Source organism: Panthera uncia (genome assembly GCF_023721935.1).
Source record: "Panthera uncia isolate 11264 chromosome D3 unlocalized genomic scaffold, Puncia_PCG_1.0 HiC_scaffold_8, whole genome shotgun sequence".
In the NCBI taxonomy this organism is placed as follows: domain Eukaryota; kingdom Metazoa; phylum Chordata; class Mammalia; order Carnivora; family Felidae; genus Panthera; species Panthera uncia.
In genome coordinates this window covers 79,640,122-79,652,635 of record NW_026057586.1, presented here as the reverse complement: position 1 = coordinate 79,652,635, position 12,514 = coordinate 79,640,122, and the positions used below count along the sequence as shown (strand labels likewise).

Sequence of the window (12,514 nt, the reverse complement as noted above, 5' to 3'; positions counted from 1 at the left end):
CCCATCCATCCATCCATCCATCCCATCCATCCATCCATCCACCCACCCACCCATCTATCCAAACATCCATCCATCTCCAGTGGATTTATACAACACTCACATAAAAGCCAAAGTATTCATGACCCATCAAGCCTTCCATGACTCGCCCCCCGCCGCTACTCCCTCCCCCCCACCCCCTGCCGCCCCACACTGCCCGCTTGTCTTCATCTCCCTTTCTCTTCTCAGTTTTCTCCATCCCAGCCACACTGGCCTCCATGCTGCGCTCTAGATAAACTCCTGCCCCAGGACCTTTATGCATGATGTTCCCTCTCCCTGGAATACTCTACCCTTACACGTCCACTTGGTCCCTCCCTCCCTCCAACTTTTTACTCAGATGTCATCCTCCTTGTCCTCTGTTCATCAGATGGTGACTTCTGTCTACCACTGTCACTTACTTTCCTCCTTGGTACTTTACACTGTCTCACCTTCTCTAGATAATGCTTGTCCATCTTGTTTAGTGTGTATACTGTCCTCACCCCGCCAACTGGACCCTCCAGCGGAATAGAAATTCTAGAATGAAGGGTTTTTTGCTGTCTTGTTTATTGGTGTATTCTTAGTGCTCCAGAGAATCCCAGCATACAGAAGGTGTTGGATACACATTTGTTGAACAGATAAATGAACGTACGGGAGCGGCTCTGTGAGAGTTTCTGACCCATTCTCGGAGGGGAATTCAGCCCAGCTGCGAGTTTGTGCAAACTCATTTTATCCCTACTGTTGCACAGGCCAGGACGCACGTAAGAGTTAATATGCTGCTTGTGCCCTCAGGAAATGTCCTGAACGTTCCATGCAAGCCGTGGACTTGGCTCTCGGTGACTTCTTGTCCTGCTTAGGAAAACCTGAGGGCAAGGGAGGGAAAAAATGAACACTTTACACATTTCATCTTCAAAGCACTTACTAAACGCTCAAGTAATTAATTCCCCTGGCTCTCTGGGAAGTGGATTTTATTGTCTCTGTTCTGGCAATAGAGGCATGGGTGTGCTGAGAAGTTCCATCATTTCCCCAGGACCACAGAGTGAGCCACGGGTGGTGCCAGAACAGCATTGACACGCTTGGAGTTTCTGGCCGGGAGGCCTCCTACTTCCCCTGCTGGCGGGCAGGGCAGTGGACTCAGATGGGAGGTGGCGGTGTGGACAGTCTTAGGGGATGACTTTCTTCCCCTTTCAGAGGACTTTGGGAACTGGGCACTTGGGGGCTGCAAAATCACCGGGGCCCCCCGGGCCCCTCTTTCTTCCAACGTTTCAGGTCCAAGCTGAGGCTTAAGTGTAAACTGAAAAAAAAAAAAAAATCTGAGGACGTGAACTCTTTCCCAGTGCAGGCTGGGGCAAAATAGATACGTCAAGACTGCCTTTGGTTATGCCCGGCTAATCTGAGTCTGACCACGGTCCTAACTCCTCTGCTCCAGGCTTTGGCTTGATCCCTTCTCCAGCAACACGATCCCGCCTGATTTTCCATATGGTCGGTTTCCTACTCTCTTGGAGAAAGGCCAGCGGAGAGGATAACTACTTGATATTAACGATATTGATGGGTGCTCCAGGGAATTAACATTCTTACCGGCTAATTATCTCTGTGCCAATATTTTCCTGTAGGCTTTGGACCGAAAGTCGGAAGACCTGTGTGTTCGCTTCTGCTACTAAGTTGCCACGGATCAGGTTGGGTCTTGGTTTTCCCATGTGTTGAATAAAGATAATAAGAACAGCATATATAAACACTTACCGGGTATTAGACAATGCTCTATGTGCCTTAAATATAGTGTCTTATTTGAACCTCACAACTCAGGAAGTGTTTTGCTTCCGGTTTTGCAGATGAGGAAACTGAGGCACAGAGAGGTTAAACGATTAATCCGAGACCCAGGGCTGGAAGGGGTCAGAGGTGGCAGAATCTAGGGGGTGTGGCCCCCGAGTCTGGGCTTATAACCACTAGAGTGGTTTGAACCAGGCACAGGAACCGACTTCAGTGCCAAAGGCAAGTCCAGCGTAGTTTGTATTGAAATTACCCTTCCTCCAAAAACACGATAAAAGCTGGACAGAAAACCATGAAACAGCTACGTACAGAAACTGGAATGCACCAGCACAGATTGAATTTGGGACCTGAAAAAAAATCTCTGAAATATTAATTGCACATATGGTTCTTTTTTAAAAAAAATGTTTATTTATTTTGAGAGAGAGAGAGAGGGAGAGAGAGAGGGAGGGCTTGTGCACACAAGCCGAAGAGGGGCAGAGAGAGGGGGAGAGAATCCTAAGCAGGCTCCACGCTGTCAGCTCAGGGTCTGATGTGGAGCTCGAACCCACGAACTGTGAGATCGTGACCTGGGCCGAAATCGAGAGTTGGATGCTTAACCGATGGAGCCAGCCAGGCGCCCCTGCATAAATGGTTTTAATAGCTGATTAGACTTAGCAGAAGAGAAGATTAGTAAACTGAACAAAAGCTCAGTAGAAAATAAATACGCGGGATTGGAACAGAGAAAAATAGCAGTGAATAACACAGAGAAGGGCGTAAGATTCATAAGGACACAGTGGAGAGGTCTAAGATACGTACCATTGGACTTGTAGAAGAGAGAAGAGACAGAATGGGACAGAAGCAACCTTTGAAGAACTGTGTTTTCCAAAGCTGAGGACAGTAAGCCCATTTGAGAAGCTCTGGGAAACCAAAGCGCATGAAACCCAAGAAACCGCATTAGGCCCGCCATAGTGAAACTTCTCACGACCAAAGACAACGAGAATATCATAAAAGCCGTCAGGAAATAAGAGACATTACCTTCAAAGGGACAACAGCGAGCCTCGTGGCCGACTTTTCAAGAACATGAAAGCCAGCTGTGATCAAATGTTAGGGGGGATTCTCACCTGGGTTGGGAAAGATGCCAGGCTCAGACTGAACTCAGATGAGACGCCCTTGGTGGTAGATTAGTAATGTCTGCCACGTGCATGGAAGGAAGGCGTGACAGCAGCCATGCCACCTGCTGGCTTTGGCTTCGACGTCTGCCGCGATTTCCTCCCCTGGGTAATCGCAGAATGCCTCCTCCTTCCGAACCACTTTTCGGGTACAGGGAAGGAATCCAGAGACTTAAAGAAGATTCCAGCCACTCAGTTGTAAACCCGAGTAGCAGAGTTTTGGCTATAGGAAGGTTTCATTTCATATCCTAGTGAATTCTGTGTGACCTTGAGCATGTCCCTTTACCTCCCAGAGCATCAGTTTCTTCAATTTTAAGGTCGTTTCAATAATGGTACTTAATTCACAATGACATTGGAGTTTTCAAGGAATGAATGCATGGAAAACATCAGACATAGAGTCTGAAACACAATAGGTCATCAAAACCAGTAGGTGCTCCTATCTTCTGCACAGGGGCCGTGGGTCCCCGGCTGGCTGCTGAGTTCCTACTCCTACAAGGGACACTTTTTCCTTGTCAAGCGCCTCCGTCGTTGAAGGAAACATGTCGGGTGGTGGGGACCGCGAAACCCATACAGTTCTTGAAATGCATGGTTCTTTCCATCGAATGGGCTTTGAGAACAGTTGAATGAGGCATCGGAGTGACTGTTTTTCCTTTGACTCTTGGGGTTTTAAAGAGCCAGTGGCACCTTTTGGGGAAGAGACATTCACAGGGACTGCGTTTTCCTTCGGTGAATTCAGATGTCCTCCTCTGGGACACGTTCAGCAGTAGCCACCAGTGTCCCAGACTTCTTCCATCGAGGAGGCCAGGGTCTGAGGATCCAGAAGGATTCTTCATGCCTGAGACCCATTTGGGTTATCACCCAAGGGGATTGCAGTCCATTCCTATCCCCAGCTCTGCCACCCCCACCCCCACTGCTTATGCCGTGGCCTTATCCAGTATCCCCTTCCCCCTTACAGGTGTAGTATTGACCAAAGAGAGTGAAGGAGGACATTCCAGTTTCCCAAAGGGCCTGGAAAGCTTGTTGGCAAACAGGGAGTTTTGCGATGTCCTCAGAGTGGGATGACAAAATGCCCCAACGCGTGGTTAACTTAGAGAAAGCGTCGTCGTATGGGGAAGCGAGAGGGGGCTTTGGGTCGAATCCCGGCCCTGCTCCTGGCCGAGGCGGCTTTGCCGGTTCCCCCCGTCAATGAAAATGGGTTAATATTGCAGCAACATCGTGAGTCAGAACAAAGACGCGTCTCGAGCGCTTAGCCCAGTGCAGGGCCATATTTTTGTTATTAGTCAGCGTTGCATGTTCAGGGGATCTGGAAATCCCTGCCTTGGGAAGGCCTCCCCCCCCGCCCCCGCCGCCCCCATGAGCTCTTACCCAAAACACGCATTCATCCCCAGCCGTGTAGGGACTTGATGTAAACCCACCCACTTTCCTGTGAACAGAAAACGCTAACAGAATTTTGGCCCCGAGAGCCGGTTCCGCAAAAGTAGTAAAATTGTTGTGGTTAAGCCCCTAGAACTGTTTGGGAGGCCTGAGAGGTCTTTGGGGGAGCCAATGGGAGTGGCTGGGCCGACCTCAGAATGGGGCAGCGGGAAAGCTGTGCTGGCATTTTGCACTGTCCGGCTGCACCCGGCTGGGCTCCGCTTCTGGGGGACCGGGAAGTCAGGGAGGACGGTTCCTCGACTCTGCCGGGGCTGGGGTCGGCATCTGGGTTTACAGGTGTGCCACAAACCAGGGTGTGGCAGAGTTGGCCAGGCGTCTGACAAAAATCTGTGACCTCTCGCCATTCCCTTAGCAAGGATATGTCAGTTGGAGGTGACTGCACAGGCAGGGACAGTTGTCCGGGGCTCCCCGCAGCCTGGTAGGGCCATGTGACTGATCCTGCCCGTGCAACATGAGTGTGTCCCTCCTGGGCCGGGGATTTTAAAAAGCAGTGGGATTCTTTGACGTTCTCTTTCCCCTTTGGCCATCGGCTGCCGAGGACCTTGAGGTCCCCAGGGGAGGGGGAGGTGACCCACAAGATGTAACCTGTCTGGGTCTCTGAGTCATCATGGCGGGGAATACCCCCGGACCTACATAAAAAATAAATTTCCGGGGCGCCTGGGTGGCTCCCTCGGTTAAGCGTCCGACTTCAGCTCAGGTCACCATCTCACGGTTCGCGGGTTCGAGCCCCGCGTCGGGCTGTGTGCCGACAGCTCGGAGCCTGGAGCCCGCTTCCGATTCTGTGTCTCCCCCTCTCTGCCCCTCTCCCACTCGCGCTCCGTCTCTCGCTCTCTCTCAAAAATAAATAAACATTAGAAAAAAGCAATAAAAAAGAAATTTCCGTTGGGTCGAGCCACTAGAAAGTTTTGCTGTATTTGTTACAGCAGCTCGTGTTGCCCTGATACACCACGTTAGGTATCCTTAAATTCAACAGATACCTAACCCTCCTGCTCACGGTGACCCGGGGCTTCTGGGATGGCAGCTCCAGTGCCCTCTCCCCCACCCCCCTACTCCATCGGCTGTATCTTGTCTCTCTAAATTTGGACGAGTGAAAATACCAACCGCACCAGCTGTTGGTGAAGATGTGGAGGACCTGGAACTTTCCTACGCTGCCGTAAGGAAAGTAAAACGGTACAACCTCTTTGCAAAGCCAGCTGGCAGTTTCTGAAGCATACACCTGCATTAGGACCCGGTCACTCTGCTCCTAGGAACTACCCAAGAGAGACAAAGGCATGTGTGCGCACAGAGGCTTGCACACGTGTTCACAGCAGCTTTATTACTAGTCACAAACTGGCCACGGGTCCCCCAGTATTCCCCAAAGCCCCGCTACATGTCCTGCCTGCAGTTTCCACGAGATGTCCGAGAATACCCCTGTCTTTAGGCTGCACTCTGCATTGAATCCTGTAGAAAAAGTCCCGAATCTTCTGGCCTCTCTCCATGTCCATCTTGGCTTCTCGTCGAAGCCACCGACATTTCCCGAAGACGGTGACCACGGCCTCCTCTCCGGTCTCCATGCCTTCCGTTCCCCGCCTCCCCCACCCCCCGCCATTCCTTTCTCAACACAGCGGCCAGAGAAGTTTCTTTCAAAACAGATCCAATCGTGTACTTTCAACTGCTTTCCCGTCAACTTAACGTAAAATCCCAAGTCCTTGACGTGAACCTCAGGGCGCGGGGTAATCTGACCGTTGACTCCATGGCTCCTTCTACTCTTTCCTCGACCACTGGTTTCAGCCACACTTGTCTCCTCGCTTTTTCTCAAATATGCCAGACTCCTCCCTTCCTTCAGGAAACCATGCCCTTGCCATTCTCTTTCCTTCTAACACGGTTCCCTCCGCCTTTCCAAGTAGCTTCTTAATGGCCTCTGCTCAGATGTCACCCACCCAGAGAGGTCATCTCTGGACACTCCCATGAAATAACCTTCTATCCACATCTTGTTTCTCTGCTTTGCAGAGGAGTGAGGGCCTTGGCTTCTTACTCACTGCCAACTGGAGGCCACTCCCAGTTCCTAGAAATTCCTAGAGACTGTCCACATGGCTGCCTTTACTTCATCAACTCAGCAAGAAAGGTCTTTAGAGAGAGTGGCCGGCAAGATGGAACCTTACATAAAGTCACAGAAATGACATTCCACCACAGCCGCCATATTGTATTGGGTAGAAACAGGTCATAAGTCCTACTGACCCTAAAGGCAAGATGGGGATTCCACAAAGCTGTGAATACCGGGCGGCCAGAATCACGGAAGGGGTAACTTAAAGTCTGTCCATCACAATGATGTTCTATATTTATTTAGTGGGTGGTTTATCCTCTGCCTCCGTCACTAGAACATAACCTTAACCTGTACAGATTAAGAGTACAGAAGAGTACAGAACCTTAATCTGTCTTGCTTGTGACTATGTCCCCAGCACCTGGAACAATCCTCGGCACACAGTAGGTGCTTATAGTATATTTCTTGAATGAATAAAATAAACTTGTTATTATTATTTATTCAATTATTTTTTATATTCACATCCAAGTTAGTCAGCATGTAGTGCAACAATGATTTCAGGAGTAGATTCCTTAGTGTCCCTTCCCCATTTAGCCCATCCCCCCTCCCACAACCCCTCTAGCAACCCTCTGTTTGTTCTCTGTATTTAAGAGTCTTTTTTTTTTAATTTTTTTTTTAACGTTTTTTATTTATTTTTGAGACAGAGAGACAGAGCATGAATGGGGGAGGGGCAGAGAGAGAGGGAGACGCAGAATCGGAAGCAGGCTCCAGGCTCTGAGCCATCAGCCCAGAGCCCGACGCGGGGCTCGAACTCACGGACCGCGAGATCGTGACCTGAGCCGAAGTCGGCCGCTTAACCGACTGAGCCACCCAGGCGCCCCTAAGAGTCTTTTATCTTTTGTCCCCCTCCCTGTTTTCATATTATTTTTGCTTCCCTTCCCTTATGTTCGTCTGTTTTGTATCTTAAAACCCTCCTATGAGTGACATCATACGATATTTCTTTCTCTGACCGACTAATTTCACTTAGCATAATAGCCTCCAGTTCCATCCACGTAGTTGCCAATGGCACGATTTCATTCTTTTCCATTGCCGAGTGATACTCCATTGTGTATAGATACCATATCTTCTCTATCCATTCATCCATCAATGGACATTCAGGCTCTTTCCATACTTTGGCTATTGTCGATAGGGCTGCTATAAACATGGGGGTGCATGTGTCCCTTTGAAGCAGCACACCTGTATCCTGTGGATAAATGCCTACTAGTGCAATTGCTGGGTCGTAGGCTAGTTCTATAAAATAAACTTCTTTTCATTGAGCTATTTTCGTGAAGTTTCGTTCCTTGAAACAAACAAAATGCCACGTTGAGATGTATTGCTTTGGGGTTTAAAATGTGATATCAGCAAAAAGTGGTTTGTAAACTGTAAAACATCCTGTAAGGGCTAAGCAGTCTTCTCTTTATGGTCTGACCACTTTATCTCCTTGGAAAATAATTTTTTAAATGTTTACCTACTTTTGAGAGAGAGAGAGCGTGCGAGAGAGCATACGAGCTGGGGAAGGGCAGAGGGAGGGGGGACAGGATCCGAAGCAGGCTCTGTGCTGACAGTAGACAGCCCGAGGCAGAGCTCCAGTGCAGGAACTGTGAGATCGTGACCTGAGCTGAAGTCGGACACTTAACGGACTGAGCCACCCAGGCGCCCAGAAAATATAAATATTTTTTTCAATTAGTGTTGTCTAGCAATTATGTCTCATTGTGTCCCTTCTTGGGCACTTGGGATGGATTCCTGGTCTCTTTTAAAAAAAAATTTTTTTTAACGTTTATTTATTTTTGAAGGAGACAGACAGAGTGTGACTGGGGGAGGGGCAGAGAGAGAGGGAGACAGAGAATCCGAAACAGGCTCCAGGCTCTGAGCCGTCAGCACAGAGCCCGACGCGGGGCTCGAACTCACGAACCGCGAGATCATGACCTGAGCCGAAGTCGGACGCTCAACGGACTGAGCCGCCCAGGTGCCCCTGGAGTCCTGGTCTCTTAAAGTGGCCATGGACGCGCATTGGCCGCTGGAAAGCAAGTGGCTGTGATCCCCATCACTGATGGATGGAAGCTCTGAGAGCTGGTGTGCAAGATGACATTCGCCATGGGGACCCGCGATGTGTTTGGCAGTGGCCTTTACTTTCTCACTTCCTGTCTCAGCTTGGGTCCCTGACTGTGGATGATGCCAGGCAGAGTTCCCAGCTGAGTCCCAGAGAGAACACAGGTAACGCGTGAAACAAACCACCGATGATTTAATCCACGGGGATCCGGGGGCTGTCTCTTACTGCTTCATAACCTGACCCATCATGACGGAAGCAGTACCCAGCCTTCCTCAGACAATCAGCTCCTTCCTGCTTCTCAGCCTAGAAAGACACCAAGGAACACGGGAGAAGCGATTTGATTAAAAAATCCACGTCTGGCCTTGGGACCGTGAGTTTGCTTTGTTCAAGGTTTCTTAACAGATGTGTCGGTTACGTGGCCTCACTGTGCAGCGGTTTTATTATTCTGAAGAATGACTTCCCATCCCTCTGCTCCTACCACCTTCCCAAAGTCAATTTCGGGCATCGTCACGATGATCGTATTCACCCTCTCGCCTCCGACTGCTTGCATTTGCCAAGCAGGTCCCTTGAATTGCAATGCTTAATGCGGTTCTAAGGGACACTTTGCACCCACCTAAGCTGAATTCTCAGGCATCACTCCGTATTTTAAGACCATCCCCGACATCTCCTTCCTTAGTTTTCAGCGAGAGCTGCAGTTGTCCAACAAACGGAACACAGAATGCCGTTTTCCAAGAAACGCGGCTTGGGATAAGTCAACCTCAAAGTCGTCCGAAAACTCGTCCTGGCGGCCGACTTGGGGACAAGAAGGACCCTTTCTCACTGTGGCCTTTGTGATGAACACACCAGATTCATAAATTCGCATATGTGTTATCCACACATCCATTTCATATCAATAGCAAATGCTTTCCAGATGTGTGTTAGAGGTGCTAGGCGTTGCGTTGCTGGCTTCGTATTTTCTCCGAGGTCTCTGCCTGGCCTGGCACCCGGCCTGTTGTTTTTACATCAAAAAGATGGGTCGTACCTGCTTAATAAGCCGGAGGAATTCACAGCAACCTGAAGGAGCTAAAGGAATGTGGTTTTCTGATCCGATTAGAGAGATGTGGCTGGGTCCCCAGGGTTCTCAGGTTCAGCTGCCCCAGCCTACAATGTCATTCATTGTCTTCTGGGCCGTGTGCGCAGTGATTCGGGTTTCTGCACCCCCTTCTCTGAAGCCTTGTGTGCACAGCCCCGGAGCTCACCCGGAGTTGAGTTGACCACTAAGCTTTTTCTCTGTTGGCTTTCCGTTCTTCTGCCCCTCCTGCAAATGTTCTTTGTGGTGGCCTTTGTAGGGGCACAGAGAAGCGAGCCCCAGGTTTGAGTCGTTCTTAGGGTAGTCCAAATCCTCCCCACGTTTAAGAACCTTTTGCCTTTCGCTTGTGGGGGTGGTGGAGAGTTCTGGAACATGAGCTTTGAAGTCAGAATCCCGGTGTGCCCGTTTACGAGGCTGTGTGACCTTGGGCAGGCCTCTTGACCTCTCTGAGCCTCCGATGGCTTATCTGGATACTCTAGATCTTAACATTTCATATCGCTTGGGTTATTGTGAAGCAGAAATGAGCTAATGCACGCAAAGCTCTTGGCACAGAGTCTGGAGTATAGCAAACCCTTAATCGCTGGTAGCTAATATCATTATCATTATTGCTACTACTGTAAAAAAAATTTAACGTGAGCCTGGACCCACACTGATTTTCCCATGGTGGAATGCCTTCTGGAAGTCCTCCCGGGCCCTACCTTAAAGTTTCTCATGAAATGTCCCACTGGGCACAACCCACAGAGCTCTGGAAGCAAACATTATGGCCTCATGTTCTGGACTCAACCTCGATGACTTTGGACTCTAGGTCATTGTGTTTTCTTTCCTTTTCAGAAAGAGCCATGCTGAGTAGGGTGTAGACCCAGATCAGAGATTTAGAGTGAAGTCCTGGGCTTTGGAGCCAAGGCTGGCTCAAGATTCTTCTTTGGTGTGTGCCTTCCTCTTTCCCCAAGGTGGGCTGCTGCAGGGCATGTGGTAGGCGTTCAACGCGTGTTGAATGAGTGGCTGGAGAAGGGACTTAACCAGTAGTTATCCTCGAGGAAGCAATAACACGATAATGGTAATGACTTTGATCTTGGCTATTTTCTGGGTGCTTAGATCCTCTGTGCCAGACAGCAGGCTAGTGTATCTGAAGTTGTTCACTTACTACTCAGGGAATAGCCTGGCGGGTAAACACGCAGGAGTCCTTTTGAGAGGTAAGGGTATTAGCGATTTCGCCTTGGGACCTCATGAAGGCGAAGGAGAGAGCCTGGATTGGGGGTCAGGGAATGCGGGGACAGAGTTCTTGCATCCGCCCATCGGGTCATAGCCTGCCTGGTTCAGTTGTCCCAAGGCTCACAGTCTGAGTCGGCTTCCTGTCGAAGTCCCCAGGGAGCTACCCCATCCCCTTCCAGTTTGGGACGACACAGGCAGAAGCCTGAAGTTGGAACAGTGATGTGTCAATCCTCTCCTTCATTTTTTAATGTTTTTATTAAAGTTTTTTTTAACGTTTACTTACTTTTGAGAGAGAGAGAGAGAGCGAGAGAGAGAGAGAGAGAGCACGAGCACGAGTGGGAGAGGGACAGAGAGAGAGGGAGACAGAATCGGAAGCAGGCTCCAGGCTCCGAGCTGTCAGCACAGAGCCCGACGTGGGGCTCGAACTCATGAAACGTGAGATCGTGACCTGAGCCGAAGTCGGATGCTTAACCCACTGAGCCACCCAGGCGCCCCTACAACTCCCTATTTCTAAATGCAAAGAGAAAAAGTCTACAAGAGACACAGCCACATACTGAAGAGATAAATTTTACGCCTATCATTTTAGTTTAAAACCCTGTTACTTTTATTTTAAATTTATTTATTATATTTTAAATTACAAAATAAACCAGGAAGTGTACAAGGATATACAGCAAAGACTCCCTCGTTCCCCTGTCCAGAGGCACCCACCTCTTCTCCCAAGGAGCAACCCAGACTTTCAATTTCTTGCGTGTCTGTCCAGAAAGGGTCAATTATCAGAGGCTTCAATAAGGATGGGCAGAATTTTCCTTTTAATGCATACCTGGTCTGTATCTATTGTTTGAGCTTTTGGCCACGAGCTCGGTGTAAAGAGAATGAAAGGCAATAGAAGTCATTGTGAAAGGACACCGGTACCTTCTTTCGACCCTGTCCTCTGTCCCAGCTTCAGAAGCAGACACTAAGGGACTGTTCCTCGTCCCACCAAGACAGCTGACCGTGTTCTCTGGTTCTCCAGTTGCTACAACAATTGAACCTTCAACTCCCAAGGCAGGAGCAAATCAGGGGCAGGCCTTTGATCTCTTGTCCCGTCACTCCCCTTGGTCTCCATGGCAACCACTGTGCCCCAAGGGGTGGAGAATACACCCCATTGTTCTAGCCTCCCTGCCTTCATTCCATCTTAATTACCTGTGCCCATTGGGTCCCGTGTGGTTTGATGAGTCCCTTCCCTCCTCAACCCTTTCCATTTCTTTATGTACCTGCCCTCTGGGGGCACGGGCCTGGGTCCACCTCTCGGTTATGTGAGTCACTGAGTCCTATGAACTCTGTACCGGGAGTGAGTCACTTTGCTCCTTAAAGCCTCGGGTTTCTCATCTGTACGACCGGGATAAAAGTGGTCTTAGGGCCGAAAACCCGGACACCTTCAGGGCACAGCATATAGTAAGTCATTAATGAAGGCGATGTGTCTTTATGAAACGTGAGTGGCTCAGGGGCCTGGTGACTTCTCTAGATTGGGTTATGGGGGTTGACTTCTCACTGGTTATTGGACCTTTACTGTCAGTCTTGGACAATCCATCCATCCGTCATCTCTTTATTAATCACCCATCGTCTATGTATAATAGTCCCTTGCCCCCCGCCCCCCATCCACGGTTCCCACTTCCTGCCGTTTCGAACCTGCTCGTCAGCCGTGGTCTGGAAGCCGATGAGCCTCCTTCTGACATCTGGTCAGGCCAGTAGTAGCCTAACCCTTCGTCACATGCCTGTATCGT

The 12,514-nt window shown here is 49.6% G+C and overlaps 1 long non-coding RNA gene across 1 annotated transcript; it reads right to left on the bottom strand.

The window, feature by feature from the left end:
• Positions 1-579: 579 nt before the first annotated feature.
• Positions 580-11,832, bottom strand: LOC125914151 (uncharacterized). Its single transcript, XR_007455223.1, has 3 exons — positions 11,664-11,832; positions 1,591-1,695; positions 580-875 (listed from the first exon to the last, which is right to left on the bottom strand). It is a non-coding gene; the product is annotated as an uncharacterized LOC125914151 (long non-coding RNA).
• Between the last annotated feature and the right edge of the window lie 682 nt (positions 11,833-12,514).